Here is a 16,463-nt window from a genome sequence, read left to right as displayed (position 1 = left end):
TTTATACGCATGGTTAATAGTGAATATTGATGTGATAATTTTTAAGTTACTTATTTAAAAAAAAATGGATGAGGTTTCTTAAAAAAAAAAAAATTAAAGAATGGAAATTATGGTATCTCTCTCCATGCTAATTATTCGGTAATCTTGTAATACATATAATGTAGTAATCTTAGGAATTGTTTGGAAAAAGTTTCCATATCAAAATTCTCATATCATCTCATTTCATCCAATCTTATTTTTAAATATCACTCAAATACAAATACTTTCAAAATAATAATTACAACTTTTTCAAATTAATCATTATAATTTTTTCAAACTATTCATTACAACTTTCTCAAACTTTCAAACAAAAAATAAAAAGTAATTTAACTTTTTCAAATTCTAAACAATAATATTATAAAACTATATTCTAACAATATTTTAACTTTATAATATTTTTTATTCAATTTTTTCTCTTTCATTTCTAAAAATCTAAAAAATACTCAATTTAAACTATCTCACTAACATTCACAAACTATATTACTACTATTCACAAAATTCTCATCTCATCTCATTCCTCAAGGGATTCGGCTTGGGTCATGTTATTTATATAACAAGAAATCTCCTGTTAAGCAAACCGACGTTGTGTAAAGGTACATTGGCCAAATTGATGTCATGTAGATATCTTCTTTTTTGGCACGAGAATGCAAAAAGTTTGGGTACACTGGCCAGTGAACATATATATATTTACCATTTTTCTTATATACTGATCGAACTCATTTAGAACACTTTGATTTAACGTATACTCGTAAAAATCGTTTTTCCTTTCTGGTAAACCACTTGCTTGCACAGAGAAGAACGAGCATAAAAAACTTGGAATATTGGTAAATATAAATCTACTTTGTTATGCACTTTTCTCTCTTTTATTGGTAAATGTAAATATATTTTTCTCTCTCTATTCAAACTCTTTTCCTTTTATTTGTTTTCCTTATATTTGAGTTGATCTCCTAAGGGTTCTTCCATTTTTATTCTGAATATCATTTCCTTAAATACAATTTGGTCTCCAGTCTCTACGACTAAGCCATTATTTGGTTTTCTTGTCGCTTGTATTTGCCTTTTTGGCTTACTATATTTTTGTAGCTTGTGTTTGCCAATATGTCATTCTAACGTGTAGACATAATTTTTGTTATTTTTAGTTGCTTTTAATTTTTCTTTTAGAAAAGCATTTGTCACTTTCAAGGACTTGATATGAATTTAAAAGTTCATATGCTTATTGTAATTTTCCAGAGACCGTAATATACATAGAAAAGATAATCAAGAATAATGATCAAACTTTGGTTATAGATCATACACCAAAGATTGGACTTGAGTTTGATTCTGAACAAGAGGCATACGACTTCTATAATGAGTATGGACAAAACTATGGATTTAGTATTCGAAGAGAGTAGTATAATAAAATAAAAGTAGATGGCTTGGTGACTTCAAGAAAATTTGTGTGTTGTAAAGAGGGACTTCAAGCCTAATGGAAGAGATATGGACAAAAAAGATGTGAGCGAGAAGAAATAAGGACAGCTTGCAAAGCACATATGATAATTCGGCATGATAAATAAAAATAAAAAAATTACATACATAGTATTGAGCTCAATCATATTCATGCTCTCCATATTCCACAATGTGCTCACATGATGCCATCACAATGAAGATTTCAAAAGCACAAGCATTGGAAATTAATTTGGCAGATGATAGTAATATAAAATTGAAGGATTCCTATGAGTTGATGGGTAGGCAAGTTAGTGGGAAAGATGCTCTTGGTTACACCAAGCAAAATCAAAAGAATTATCTTCATAACAAACGACAACAAGAGCTAAAATATGGTAAGGCAGGGAGTTTATTGAGATACTTCTAAAAGCAAAAATGAGAAAACCCTTCCTTTATAATGCTACAATTAGATGATGCAAAGCATATAACAAATTTTTTGGGCAGATGGCAAAAGATTGTTGATTATAATTTATTTGGTGATATAATTTTTTTCGATACGACATATAGGACTAACAAGGAGTATCGACCACTTGCAATGTTTGTTGGGTTTAATCATCACAAAGAGATTGTTATATTTGGTCCTACACTTCTTTATGACTAGACTGTAGAGTCATTAAAATGGTTGTTTGAAACTTTTTTTGAATCAATGTCAAGAAAGAAACCAAAGACAATATTTACTGATCAAGATCCAGCAATGGCAAAAGCTATCTCAATGGTAATGCCAAGTACTTATCATCGGTTGTGTAAGTGGCATTTAATGCAAAATGCTATGAAACATGTTGGTCATTTATTAAGAGGTGAGACAGGGTTTAGAATTGATCTCAGTGCATGTTTTAAAATTTTTAAATAGGAAGAAGTTTATTCAGTGCTTGGGATTCTATGCTTCATAAGTACGATATATGTGACAATTATTGGCTACATCATTTGTTTGAATTGAAAAAAAAATGGGCAAAAGCATATGTGAATATGTCATTTTCTGCAGGAATGACTTCAACACAATTGAGTGAAAGTTTGAACTATGATCTGAAAGATTATTTACAATCAGATTATGATATTGTAAAATTCTTCACATATTTTGAAAAGTTAATCAATGCGAAACGCTTCAAAGAGTTGCAAGTAGAGTACAATTTGAGGCAAAAGTTACCAAAAGTTAAGATTGCATCACCTATGTTGATGCAAGCAGTAAATACATACACTTCTCAATTATTTTTGAAATTTCAAAAGCAATATGAAGAGTTTCAATGAGCTTTTGTTAAAGAGCGTAGTGAAAAAGACTCGTCTCATGAATATGTAGTCCAATATATGGGAAGCCTAAAGATCATAGAGTCATATGGAATTCTTTGGAAAACAATGTTTGATGCAATTGTAGGAAGTTTGAAAGGTGTGGGATTTTGTGTAGTCATGCTTAAAAATTCTTGATGTTATGGATATTAAAGTATCCAAAAAAATACATCCTTAGGAGATGGACAAAAGAAGCAAAACACGAGTGTAATGGATACGATATCATAACGAACACTAATTTGGAGGTCACAACTCGATACAAGTCTTTGTGCCCCATATATGTCAAGCTCATTAGTCGGGCGGTTAAATGTGAAGAAGCATACATGTTAGCATTGGAAAATTATAATGAGTTGAGCAGAAAGATTGAAGATATATTCAGAAAAAAAAAATTGATATTTGCCAAGTTGAAGATTCTCAACAACATTCGTTAGAAGACATTACAACCATAAGTGTTAAGAGTCTTAAGAAGAAATAAGGTTGTAAAGGAAGAAGTTGATACAAACGTTGCATTGAGATGTTTAGAAAGAAGAAAAAAATTAGCAGCCACCATCCCTCAAAACGACATATTATATGTCCTTTATAATATAATCTTAATTTAGGGATTGTCAAACACAAAATTTGGTCAGAGTGTGACTTCATCTATGAAAGTTAGTAGAGTTGATAGTTCCAATCCATTGTTTCCATGTCATCCATACCAGGTATTAATCTTTGCACTTTTCTTTTTCTATTTTCATTTAAGGTGATTTCACTTTAAAAAAATTTATATTGTTATTGATCACGAGTAAATGAAATAGGATTTGTTACATTTGTATATACTTGATTCTGCAAATGCTAATGACCCTTACAATATTTATCATTCATCACTATTTTAGGTACCCTTTAGAAAACCAACGATTTTTTATTTTATTTTGTTAGTGCTGAGTAATTCTTTATGTTACCCAAACTAACAATATTATCTTCCTCTTCATTGAATAATTACAACTTTGTGGAATCTAATTTTGGAATGTTACAAGATACCAAGAGTAAATCATATCCTCGTGCAAGTACAAATGTTCAAGACACAAGTATCTAGGATTTCTTCCAAGATTAAGTTTGTTTCACCATATTATTTCTTCCAAGAAATATGGCTACAACTCAAGTATGTGTAGTTAGACGACATTTGGTTATGCTTGGTGCTTTGTTCAAGGATACAATGGAGCAATTTTGAGGCCTTTTTCTTTGTATCTTGGAGAAAATATCGAGTATTGGTGCATTGATGCACAAGTTTTATATATGTATTATTTATGAACTAAATTCTCAAAAGTCAAACTTGATAACGATAACTTTTTTTGTTTTTAATAACTGACTTCATTCATTAGAGCAAATGCTGAATACATGGAAGATAATCCTCAATGAGTATACAGTCTTCCGAGCAATTAAGAGCAAACTTTTCCAAATGATGGGCAATTACATTGACTTCCCTAGAAAACATGTAGAATAGACCAGTTGCGGGTCTTGGAGAGCATGAGCTTGATATCTCTAATAACAATTCCGATGAGACTCCAACTATCTTCTTTGTGTTGAACAACCTTCACCATAGCAAGAGAGTCACCTTCTAGGATAATATGATGCAACCTCAATTCAGCATAAAAAGAGGTAGCTCTTCGAGTAGCTATTGCTTCTCCTAGCAGTGGATTAGGATTCAGGGGCATAGATGAACACAATGATGGAGCCATCTGAATCCTTAATGACCACACCAATCCTCAGTTTCAAATTGCCTTTATCAATGGCTGCATCCCAATTAATTTTGAAAAAGTTTTTTTTCTTTTTTTTTTTTGGGGGTGGGGGGGAGCAGATTGTTGTTTGGTGGCACATGAATCTTAGCTTGTTTTATCCCACCCTTTAGCTAGGATCTAATTGAAAGCATCTCTGCATGGACCTACTTGGAGATTTGGGAAGGAGGATGAAACTGCTGCTTCAATAGCCAAGTGTTCCTCCTATGCCAAATTGATTTTGCAGTGACAACAACTTCAATGATTTCCAAAGTGGATAATTGATCTATGATAAGCATCCAAATGTCCTTAAAGGAACCATCAAGGATACACAGTTTTTGAACTCTTATTGAACTCATAGACCACACATCTTGAACTGCTTTACAGGACCAGATAGTATGAGAAACTGATTCAGGGTCAAGGGAACATATTGGACAAAGGGGTGACTTAATCACTTTCCTTTTGTGCAGGTTTAAATTAGTGGCAATGGACTCACTTGCTGCTCTCCAAAGGAAGGATTTCGTGGCTTGGGGTGCCTGGATACCCCAGATTTTGTTCCAAAACCTTGATGTGGAAGCCTGGTTTGATTATTATCCCATCCTGTCCTCTTGTATTGAGCCTTGTAGGTGAGAGACACTTCTCACTGAAAACATACCATTGCTTGAACATCTCCAAGTCAGCATATCTTGACTCCTGTAGGGACTAATATGAATCTTGCTAATTAAGCCTGCCTCAGAATCTCAGAAGATGGCATAGATAAGAGGAAGATCCCACTGCATAGTAGCTGGATTTATAAGTGCAGAGACTGGTGCTTTAGCATCTAGAGTGTTGACAGGAGATTGCACTCGAAAGGTATATGGACATGTTAGCCACTTGTCCTGCCAGATTTTAATCTTGCTCCCATTCTACTCTCCATAAGAGGCCTTCATTGAGTCCTGGCCTTGCTGAAAGGAAGCTTTTCCATACATATGAGTCATTGGGTCTTGAATTGGCTGAGCGATAATCTGAGGAAGGAAAATAATTAGCTTTAAGCACCTGAGCAGCAAAGGATGAAGGACTTTGGATGATCCTCCATCCTTGTTTAGCCAGTAAGGCTAAGTTAAAATATTCAAAATCCCTAAAACCTAAACCTCCCTTATGCTTGGGTTTCCCAAGTGTTTGCCAACTCAACCAATGGATTTTAGATCTATTATCTCTTTGACCCCACCAAAAGGATTGCAGGAGTTGGTTGAGACTTCTAAAGATGGTTTTGGAAAGTTTAAAAATATCCATGTTGTATGTAGGGATTGATTGCAAAACAAATTTTAGGAATGTTTCTTTCCCAGCTTGAGACAACATATTAATCTTCCACCTAGTCATCTTGGCTTTGACCCTGTCTAACACTAATTTGAAGGCTTTGGTTTTGTTTCTTCCCACATAGGAAGGTAGCCCCAAGTATTTATCAAAGGATCCTGAGACTTTAATAGCTGCTTGCTGCAAAATAGCTTGTTGGACCTCTAGCTTGGTGTTTCTGCTGAAAAAAATAGAGGTTTTGTCAAGATTAAGCCTTTGCCCAGATGCTTGTTCATATTTGCTTAATACTTGTTGTAATCTACTCCACTCTGTTGGATTGGATCTACAAAGACCAAGCTGTCATTTGCAAAGAATAAATAGTTCATATGTAGAGCACCTCGAGCAGCTAAGATCCAGAGATTAAACCCTGTAACTCAGCTTGATTTAGGCTATGAGTAAGAAATTCATAGCAAATGATAAAAAGGTAGGAAGATAGGGGGTCTCCCTGCCTGATTCCTCTAGAAAGAGTGAAAGATTCTTGAGGGATGCCATTAATTAAAATAGAGCAGTTGACAGTGGTAACCCACTGCATCACCAAGTCTACCCATTTACTATCAAAGTCAATTTTAATCATCACTTTATGCAGGAAACTCCATTCTACTCGATCATAAGCTTTGCACATGTCGAGCTTAAGTGCCATAAAGCCATTATGCTTCCCTTTTAATTTTGTTTGCATGGAGTGCAATAGTTCATATGCAACAATCATATTATCATAAATCAGTCTTCCTGGAACAAATGCACTCTGTGTAAGGGAGATTAGGTTAGGCAGTATTAGCTTGAGTCTATTTGCAACCACTTTGGAGATAATCTTATAAAAGACATTGCATATGTTGATGGGTCTATAGTCTATTACAGATTGGGGACATTGCTTTTTTGGAATTAGAGAGATAAAAGTCTGATTTATCTCCTTAAAACCATTTTTGGTATTTAGTGCTTCAAGGGCTACTGTTGTTACCTCCTTACCAATTGTGGCCCAATGTTGGTGATAAAACACTGTTGGGAAACCATATGGACCAAGGGATTCGAGAGGGTTCATGTCTTGGATAGCTATTTCTACTTCTTGATAAAAAAAAAAAAAAAAAAAGACTAGATGGGGAGCAATTCATCTCTTCACTGACTGAAGGATGAAAAGAATGGAGAGCAACCTCTATATTCATCGAGTTAGAGGAAGAAAACAGGTTTTAGAAGAAAGATTGGAAGGTCTTGGCAACCTCTTCTTGACTTGAGGCTAGACTTTCATCTTCACTTATTATCTGTTTGATTGTATTCACTTGTTTCCTTTGAGAATCACACTTATGAAAGAATTTGACGTTCCTATCCTCATCCTTAAGCCATCTTTGTTTGGCTCTTTGCCTCCACTTCAGCTCTTCTTCTTCAATGTAACCATCCACTTTTCTCTAAAGAGAGCTTATCTGACTACTAAATTGACTAGTATTGGAGTCTTGTAATAATCTTAGCTTTTCTCTCTTCTGTGTGAGGAGCCTTTTCTGATTTCTAAAGGCCTCCTTACTCCAAACCTTGAGTTTATCTCTGGAAACCTTCAAGCCTTATTAGCGTTATCGAGTGATAGCAAGCTTAGAACCCTAAGTAAGACCCTCCAGCCAAGTAGCTTTTATGAGCTCAATACATCCATCTCTTTTACCCCAGGCAACTTCATATCTAAACACCTTATGCTTAGGAGCTTCTACTTGAGCTGAGTTCAAACAATGAATGAGTAAATGATTGTGATTTGAACATTGTCCTGGCAAAACAAAAACATGATTAACTTCAAATAGATTTATCCACTCATCATTTACCAAGGCCCTATCCAATCTACACTTAGTAAATTCAGACCCCTCCCTTCTGTTATGCCAAGTGAATTTAGATCCTATAAAACCAATGTCCACAAGACCACAGTCCACTAGAGCCAATTTGAACACATCCATTTGCTTAAAGGGTTGGGTGTTGGAGGCAAATTGTTCATCTTAAAACATAACTTCATTAAAATCCCTCATACACAATCAGGGGTTATGGACTTTGGATTGAAATAATCTAAGAAGGTCCCAGCTTTCACTTCTTTTTGCAGTCGTAGGATGCCCATAAAAGCCTGTTAGACTCCATCTCTTATTCAAGACATTAGAGGAGATGGAGATACAAATGTGATGGTTAGAATAGGAGTCCAAAGCATCATCTAATTTCTTTTTTCAAAGGATAGCTACGCCCTCACTCTTTCCAACATAGTTTACAGAAAAGCAATGATCAAAGTTCAATTTGTCCCGAGTATGCTAAATTCTTTCCCTTCTGCATTTGGTTTCACTAAGAAATACTACATCCGGGCTCTTCTCTTTCACCATTAAGTGAAGCTCTTGAATTGTCCAAGGGTTCCCAAGCCCTCGGCAGTTCCAAGCTAAGTATTTCATGGGGACTGGCAAGGCTGGACACCAGCCTCTGTCAACCTAGCTTGCTTTGCTCTCTTCCTTGTTATGATGAGCCCATGATATCCTTCACCAGGCCTTTTCCTTTGTTTAGGATCACTGGTGTCACACATAAAAGAATCAAGTGGACCATGAGTTCCCTTAAGACCCAGCCCTTTTGCCCTCCTCTTCCACGTGGTCCCTTTAGCATTTCCAGCAAAAATAAAAAGATTTAATGGGAGAATTATGTGAAGGGGAACTAACTTGGGGGATATCTCTAATAGGACTAGATGTGCTGAGGCTAACTTGATCCATGAGGGGGCATTGGTTAGATAAAACCCCTTTGGAGATTAGAGTATCCTTTGAGTGCACTTCAGCCAAGTGGGGGGTCTCAAGGCTATTAGAACTTGCATGAAGAGGAAAGTTTGTGACCTTTAGGTCTGTACATATTGCCCTTTACATGTAAAGGTCCCCTTAGCTGGTAGTTGTCAAAACTCCCAAGGCCTGCTTGCTCAAAAGTTGCATTAGAGTTCCTAGTAGCATTCTGTACCATCCCACCTGTTATCCTCAGGTTTGTTTTGGCGCCAACTTCCTGAGTTTTCAAAATCACTCCTTGCTGAAGGTTTGAAAACTCCTCATCTAAGTGCTAGCCTTTAACCAGGAATCGTATTGTGATGCAGTTCCTTCATGTACTTTGCCACCCAAAGGAGAATTTGGGCAAGAATAACCAGTATGTTTAATGGCACCATAGTGGAAACAAAACATATGAAGCCTTTTATATTTGAAAGGGATTCAATAACGTTTATCTCCCATATTAATGGTTTGTAAGAGGTTTAGAAATATTGAGTAATACTCTAACCTTGAGGAACTGCCCCAAGCCATTCCACTTGCATCTACATCCACTGATAAAACAGTACCCGAAGTTGCACCCAACCTTTCCCCCTTGGTTTTATTCATATCAGCAAAAGGCAAATCATGTAGTTGTATCCATAATGGTTCTTTGTTAAATGCAATATCTTTGGGAGCCAAACAACCTTCACAGTTAAATAAACATACCAAAGACTTGTCAAAGGACCAGGGCCTTCCTAATAGTACTCGATCATTTTCCATGGGACTTTGAAACTCAACCAGAAACCTGTTGGTACCAAGGTTCTTAAAAGAAACCTGGCCCTCCACTTTGCATACCTTGCTCATGGTAGACTGAAAAACTCCTCTGTTTACTTCTTTCTCTGCTACAACAAGAGCAGCCAAGCACTTCTTGCTCTTTTCAATGGAGATTAGACCTTCCTCATTCAAAATGAAAACTTATTGTTTCTCCTCCTCCATGAGACATAGACCCTCATAGAGGATAGATAATTCTTCAGCCATGAACGTAACTTAGTAGCTCACCATACAACCAAAAAACAGGTAAACTTCTTCGAACTAAGTTCAAGAAAGGGTCTCTACGTTCAGAAGAACAATAGAGAGAAAACACCCCACCTTTCTAGAAGAGAGAGGAGGAAAAATGGATCGATTCCATCAATATGCCCCGATAAATATAACTATTAATTACACCTTTGAGAGTAACATATCATCTATTAACATTATATTACAAACTAGAACAAGACATCTTAGTTCACATTCTAAGAGTACTTTTTTTACAAACACTTGTCCTACGGTTTCAAATAGATCGACAACAACAACAAACTATTTCATAAATAACACCAGATTACATCATGAAAAATACTATTTCATAAATAATTTTCTTAAATTCTTCTCTCTTATTGGGAACCCATAGTTGCATTGCTTCTTTTTGTTTTAGTTGTTGTTGTTGTCTCTTTTGATTTTACAACCAGTTTTGTCTATTGATGTCTTTTGTTAGAAGTATCAAGCAAACAACCTTAACATAAATAATATAACAAGAGTAGATTCACATTTGCCAATCCACGATTTTGCGGTTGGTTCTTGCCAAAGTGTTCCAAATGAGTTTTAATGGCCCGCATATAGAAAAAATATGAGATATCTATTCAGTCATCAGTGGCCAACATATAGGAAAAATAAGATAAATGTATATGACATTAGTTTGGCTAGCATAACTCTACACGACATCGGTTTACTGAACATGAGATTTTCTGTTATTTTTGTAACAGGACCCAAGCCGCACCCCTTCCCAAGCATCCTCTTACTCTATAAAAATATGAAACAAATAAGTGACAATTAAGTATAATACAAGTTGAACCTAAAATCCAATATATGTGTCCTACATTTTGAATTTAGGCTAAAAATCAGAAAAGAGATCGTGCAATAATGAAGGTAAGAAATTTAGGAGTGCACATAGTAAAAATTAGTAAGAGACTGTCAAGGAGTTACAAACCATCCATGAGGAAATGATAGATCCTCCTTTGCCACTGCTGCCGAGGAGGGGGAGATTCCACCATCCACATGTGTAAATATCTCTTGTCACATGCATTGCTAGAGCAGTTGCGGTTCACTTACTCATTTGTTTTAATTTTAAATATATTTTCTATTTTTTTTTAATTGTAGAGGAATTGAAGTTGGTATTTTAGTAGAAAAAAATGTTTGTCAAGAAGAAAAATTTTACCTTCTAAATTAAATTATTCCACATGGATAATGTGTATGATGTAAATGTTTTCAAATATAATTATTTTTAATAGAATGTATATGTGATTGTTGGGTTTACAATCTAAGTTTTTAATTAGATAGAATCAATTTTGTTTGGAATGTTAAATTTGACATCTCATAATCACTTTCATCAATTTATCTAACTGCTTTTTTTTTTAGTTTCTTTATTGTTAATTAAAATAAATAAATAAAAAGAGTTTGGCTGTAGTGAGTCCTCTATTTTCTATTAAGGGTGAGGTTGAGTCTTTGCTTAGGCAGAGAGTATTGTCTTTTGGATGTTTGTCTTTAAGGAATATAAAAAATAGTGAAGACTAGACCAGTCACAAAAGAAAATAATGTACTGGTGGAGCTTCAAATCTATTATTTTGGTTTATGATGTTATGTTTGATATGAAAATATCCTAAAATGTATTCGATTATGGATGTAAGTTTCTTTGATGAATGAATGATGATAGTTTCCCTTAAAAAAATAATCACTTTCATCCAATAATGTCGTGTCTAAACATGACATCTAACATATTTATGTATATAATCTATACGCATAAAAACATTTAATTAAGAAAAATAAGGGAATATATGTCCATCACATAGTAAAGAAGTGGTGATCGATGAGAGATAAGGGATCTTCTCCACTCTTCCATCTTTACATAAACCTTTTTTTTCATAGGTAAAAATAAAATTCTATTGAAATAATAATAATAACAACATACATCAGAACAATACAAGTAGATCATGAAACCTAATTACATCTAGGTGCTAGTGAGAGATACAAGCAGGTCATGAAAATTTTCAGTAATACAAATAATGGCCGAAGCCCAAGAAAATAAAGTATTGTAGAAGAATCACTTCAGCTCATCCAAAGAAAGCTCAATGTTTTCAAAGCACCTCTTATTTCTCTCTAGCCACAAACACCACATAATGCAATGAGGAATCATTCTTCACACAACAGTTATTCATGAATTCCCCTAATTCCTGTCCAACACCCCAGAATATCCCTAAATTTTCTGGGCATAACCCAAGCCACCTCTGATCTATTAAGGATCTCATTTCATAAACACATTGCAACTTCACAATGTAACAAGAGATGATCCACTGATTCCCCATCACTCTTGCACAAGAAGCACCAATCTGCTAAGATAAGACCACGTTTCTCAAATTATTTGACATGAGGATCCGTTCAAGAGATGCAGTCCATACAAAGAAAGCGATCCTAGACGGTACTTTACATTGCCATATGACCTTCCAAGGAAAATTATGATCATTAGATACTCCCAAGAGGGCCTTGTAGAAGGAGAGCATTGAAAATTTGTTATTTCCATTCAAAATCCAGATCATTTTATCCTGTGTCTCGCTGCCCATCGATATTGCATATAGCGAGTCAAAAAAATCAGCAAACATATCCAACTCTCAATCATGAGCAGCTCTCGAGAAACTTACATTCCAATTGACAACACCATTAGAAATTACCACTAAGTTAGCCACGACAGACTCTGTCGCTGGAAATTTGGTAAAGCATGAGAAACACCTGCTTTAGGACCCGTTCACCTCACCAACCATCATGCCAAAAGTAAACTCTATCACATCTTCCAATTGTAAATCTAAAGCGGTTGGATAATCTACCCCATCCCGCTCTAATATTTTTCCACAAGCCCACACCATGTGTCCCTCTAACTTCCTTAGAACACCATCCCCCCATCATACTCTCATACTTAGCATCTATGACTTTTCACCATAAACCCTTCCCTTTCTTATGGTATCTCCACAACCATTTTTCCAAAAGTGTTTTATTGAAGACCCTCACATTGCGCACCCCCAACCCACTACGTTGAATTGGTAAGCAAGCTTTATCCCAACCCACAAGATGAAACTTAATTTCTTCCCCTATGCCTCCCCAAAGAAAGTTGCAAAAAATTTTCTCCATACAAGAAGCCACACTTGCAGGTAATGGAAAAAAGGATGAGAAATATGTATGGAGGTTAGAAAGAGTGTTCTTGATAAGAGTCAAATGACTACCTTTGGACAAACATATCCATTTCCACCCAGCCAATCGTCTTTCAATTCTTTCTAACACACTATCTCAAATGGTTTTTGTTTTGAAAATAGGCCCTAATGGGAGGCCAAAATATTTCAAAGGCAGAGAAGCAACCTTGCAACCCAAGATATTTGCCAAGTCTTGGATATTATATACACTACTCATGGGAACCATTTCAAACTTTGAGAGATTTACCTTTAAGCCTGACATTGCTTCGAAATAAAGTAGTACAAACCTAAAACACTGCAAATTATCACTGTGCAGCTCACAAAACAAAAGTGTGTCATCAGCAAAAAGAATGTGAGATATAGAAACCCCACCCACTGAAAATCTAGTAAGAAAAGCTCCATTCATCGCCACTCGCAACATTCGACTAGTGCTTCCATAACGACAACAAATAGCAAAGGGGAGAGTGGATCCCCTTACCATAAGCCCCTAGAGCTGTTAAAGAATTAGTCTGGCTCTCCATTCACCAAAATTGAGAAGGGAACCACAGATGCATAATGTCTAATCCATGATATCCATCTAACTCCAAATCTACACCTCCCAAGTAAATAACACAAAAAGTTCTAATTAACATGGTCGTAAACTTTTTCCATGTCTAACTTGTACAAAAGCCCGAGTTTGCCCTCCTCGATTCTACAATCCAAGCATTCATTGGCTATCAATACCAATTCCAGAATTTGTCTCCCCCTCACAAAAGCATTTTGAGATTTTGAAATAATGCTACTCATAACTGTGTTCATGCGATTAGCGAGCATCTTTGAGATGATCTTATATACTCCATTTATAAGACTAATAGGTCGAAAGTCTTTCACATCCACATCACCAACTTTATTAGGGATAAGAGTAATAAAAGACACATTAATGCTTTTCTCAAATCTCCCAAAGGTGTATAGTTTCTGAAAAACCTGCATAATATCTTCACCCACTACCTCCCAGCAATCATGATAAAAAGCCATCGAAAGCCCATTCGGACTCGGGGCTTTATCCTTGGCCATCCCACAAATCACCTAAAAAATCTCCTTTGATTCAAATAGTCTCTCCAACCACGTGGAGCGTAGTTGGTCAATAGTCTCAAAAGGCATACCATCAAGTTTGGGTCTCTCCTTATTCACACACTTGGTGGGTGGAGATGTACTTTATAGCATTAAAAAAAAAAAACTAAAAGTACTTGGTCACTTGTATGTACTTAAAAAAATAGTTGTAATAGTTGTTTTTCGGTTAATAGAAGTTTTGATAATGTCTCACAAATTGTTTTAAGATAGATATTTATTAGATGGATAATGATACATGTACAATTCTTTTACAATTATTTTAGTATTGATTTCAAATTAACTATCGTAATTGTGCCCATTTTTTTAAAAAATATTTTTAATTTTAAATAGTTATCCTTTATTTTAAATAGAGTTATAAAATAGTTGTAGACTAATTGAAGATTTATCATTTTTCTTATTGAATTTTGTAAAAATAGATTTTTCTAAGAGTAGCACTACATGTACTTACAATTTCACTTACAAAAAATTCACAAAGACTCATTTTATCAGTTTCCTTCTGAGGTTTAAATTTTATAATTTTTAGCCTATTAATAACTGACATATGGAAAATAAATTTTTTCTCAAGTATAATTAGTAGTTTTTTTCTAAATATATTTTGTAATAATATTTTTAAAAGTGAAAAATTATTTGAATAACCTTTATTTTAGCCTCGTTTAGTTACACAGATGAGATGAGATAAAAGTTGAAAGTTGATAAAATATTATTAAAATATTATTTTTTAATATTATTTTTTTTTAAGTTTTGAAAAAGTTAAATTATTTATTATTTTTTTAGTGGGAGTTTAGAAAAATTGTAATAGTTATATGAGATGATCTCATCTCATCTACCAAACCAAACCAGGCTTAAGGTAAGTTTTGGTTTTGAGTTCTGCTGCGTATAGTCTTCCCAATACAGTCATTGCGTACTCCTTGCCCATGTTAGCTTATGTTAATGACAAAAAACTCCTGCTCTCAATTTTATCGAAAACCTCTTCTAAATTATTTGTTATTGCCACCAAATTCATTTCTCTTTGCCATTCGAGCTACAACTCCATCCACGGGCGTCGACCTGCTCAACTCCTCCACAACTGTCTGGCAATAAGACACGTCGACCCAAAAGCAAAGTGACCTTACATTTGAGTACTCTGAAAACATATCTCTACAATTTGAGTTCCCTCTGCATCTCCTTCACCACCGTTAGTATGTTGTCTCATTCGAAGCATTTTAGTGTTTTGAAAATAGATCGTGTCATCCAAAAAACAGATGCTTAAATACATTTTTCCCAAAATGCTCATATATTAAGTTCAGTACATATAAGTTCTCAGATATTTAATTCTCTGCATAGCTATATCAAGCAATGACTCTTTATACCCAAAATTCTCAACCGAGTCAATGAATTCTCTATTCTGATTCTCGTAGTAACTTTGGATTTATGCTTAAGGTATCTTTTTGCATCTAGCCAAAGAAAGATAGACAAAGAAGTGGGATCATTGGCATCAGCAAGACGGTAAGCCTTGTGGATATTGAAAATGAAAACAACTGGTTTTTATTGATGAGAGAAATGTCGTACTGCTAGATAATGAGAAATTTGTGCTACGTGAACTGAACCCAGATGGAACCATAAAGCAGGAACTATGACAAATGTTTGATTCTCCTAGCGACACACTTCTTTAAAAAATGAAGTTGAGAATCAACAAAAAACCTAGACTGAATTGGTATCTAACATCATTAAGTGATGAGGTTCTTGTCCAAAATGGGTTTGATGTCTTCAGATGGATTCGCATTCGGCAAAAGCGACAACCCAAGTTTTTCTGATTGCCTGGCATTGTGCTTGAAGAATTTTTCTAGTGTCACCTTTTTGCTTCTACAAATGATGATGATATTGGCTGTGAGATATAGAGTAACACATCAAGTTTTACAGAGCATATTAGAGCTCAAGAAAAAGAGTTTGAACGATTAAGACTGTGTTTGGTTTTCAAACTCAGTTAAGTTCAGTCTAATTTTAAGATGAGTCTAACATCCAAATATCTAACTCTCAAATAACTAAACTTATCTCAACTCAAAACCTTCTTAGACGTGGGACCCAAAACCTTTTTCAACTTGAAATATCTTTATATGTGGAACCCATAACCTTTTTCAATTTTCCATAAAAAGTACTAAACTCATCTTAATATCCCAACACACTTTAAACTCAGTTTAGATGGGTCCCACATAATTTTCTCTACTATTTAACTCATTATTATTTATAAAGAATTCAACTCAATTAAGCTCAGCTCAAAATCCAAACGTAGCCTAAAATAGTAGCCAAGTTAAATGACGCATTTTACTTCTATGTATTTTTCCACTTAAATGAAACGAGGCATTTCATTAGGCCGCGTGCGCCGAGTCTCCCCTATGTGGGAATTAGGGTTGTGCATAATGGGCCGTAAGCTCGACCTGTCCGAAAGAACCGACTTCCCCAACTCGTGAAAGACGGGTTCATCGGGTCATTAGTATGAG

Source organism: Juglans regia, chromosome 8 (assembly GCF_001411555.2).
Source record: "Juglans regia cultivar Chandler chromosome 8, Walnut 2.0, whole genome shotgun sequence".
Classification (NCBI taxonomy): Eukaryota; Viridiplantae; Streptophyta; class Magnoliopsida; order Fagales; family Juglandaceae; genus Juglans; species Juglans regia.
The sequence above is the reverse complement of the archived record's forward strand: the minus strand, read 5'-3'. Positions refer to the sequence as shown.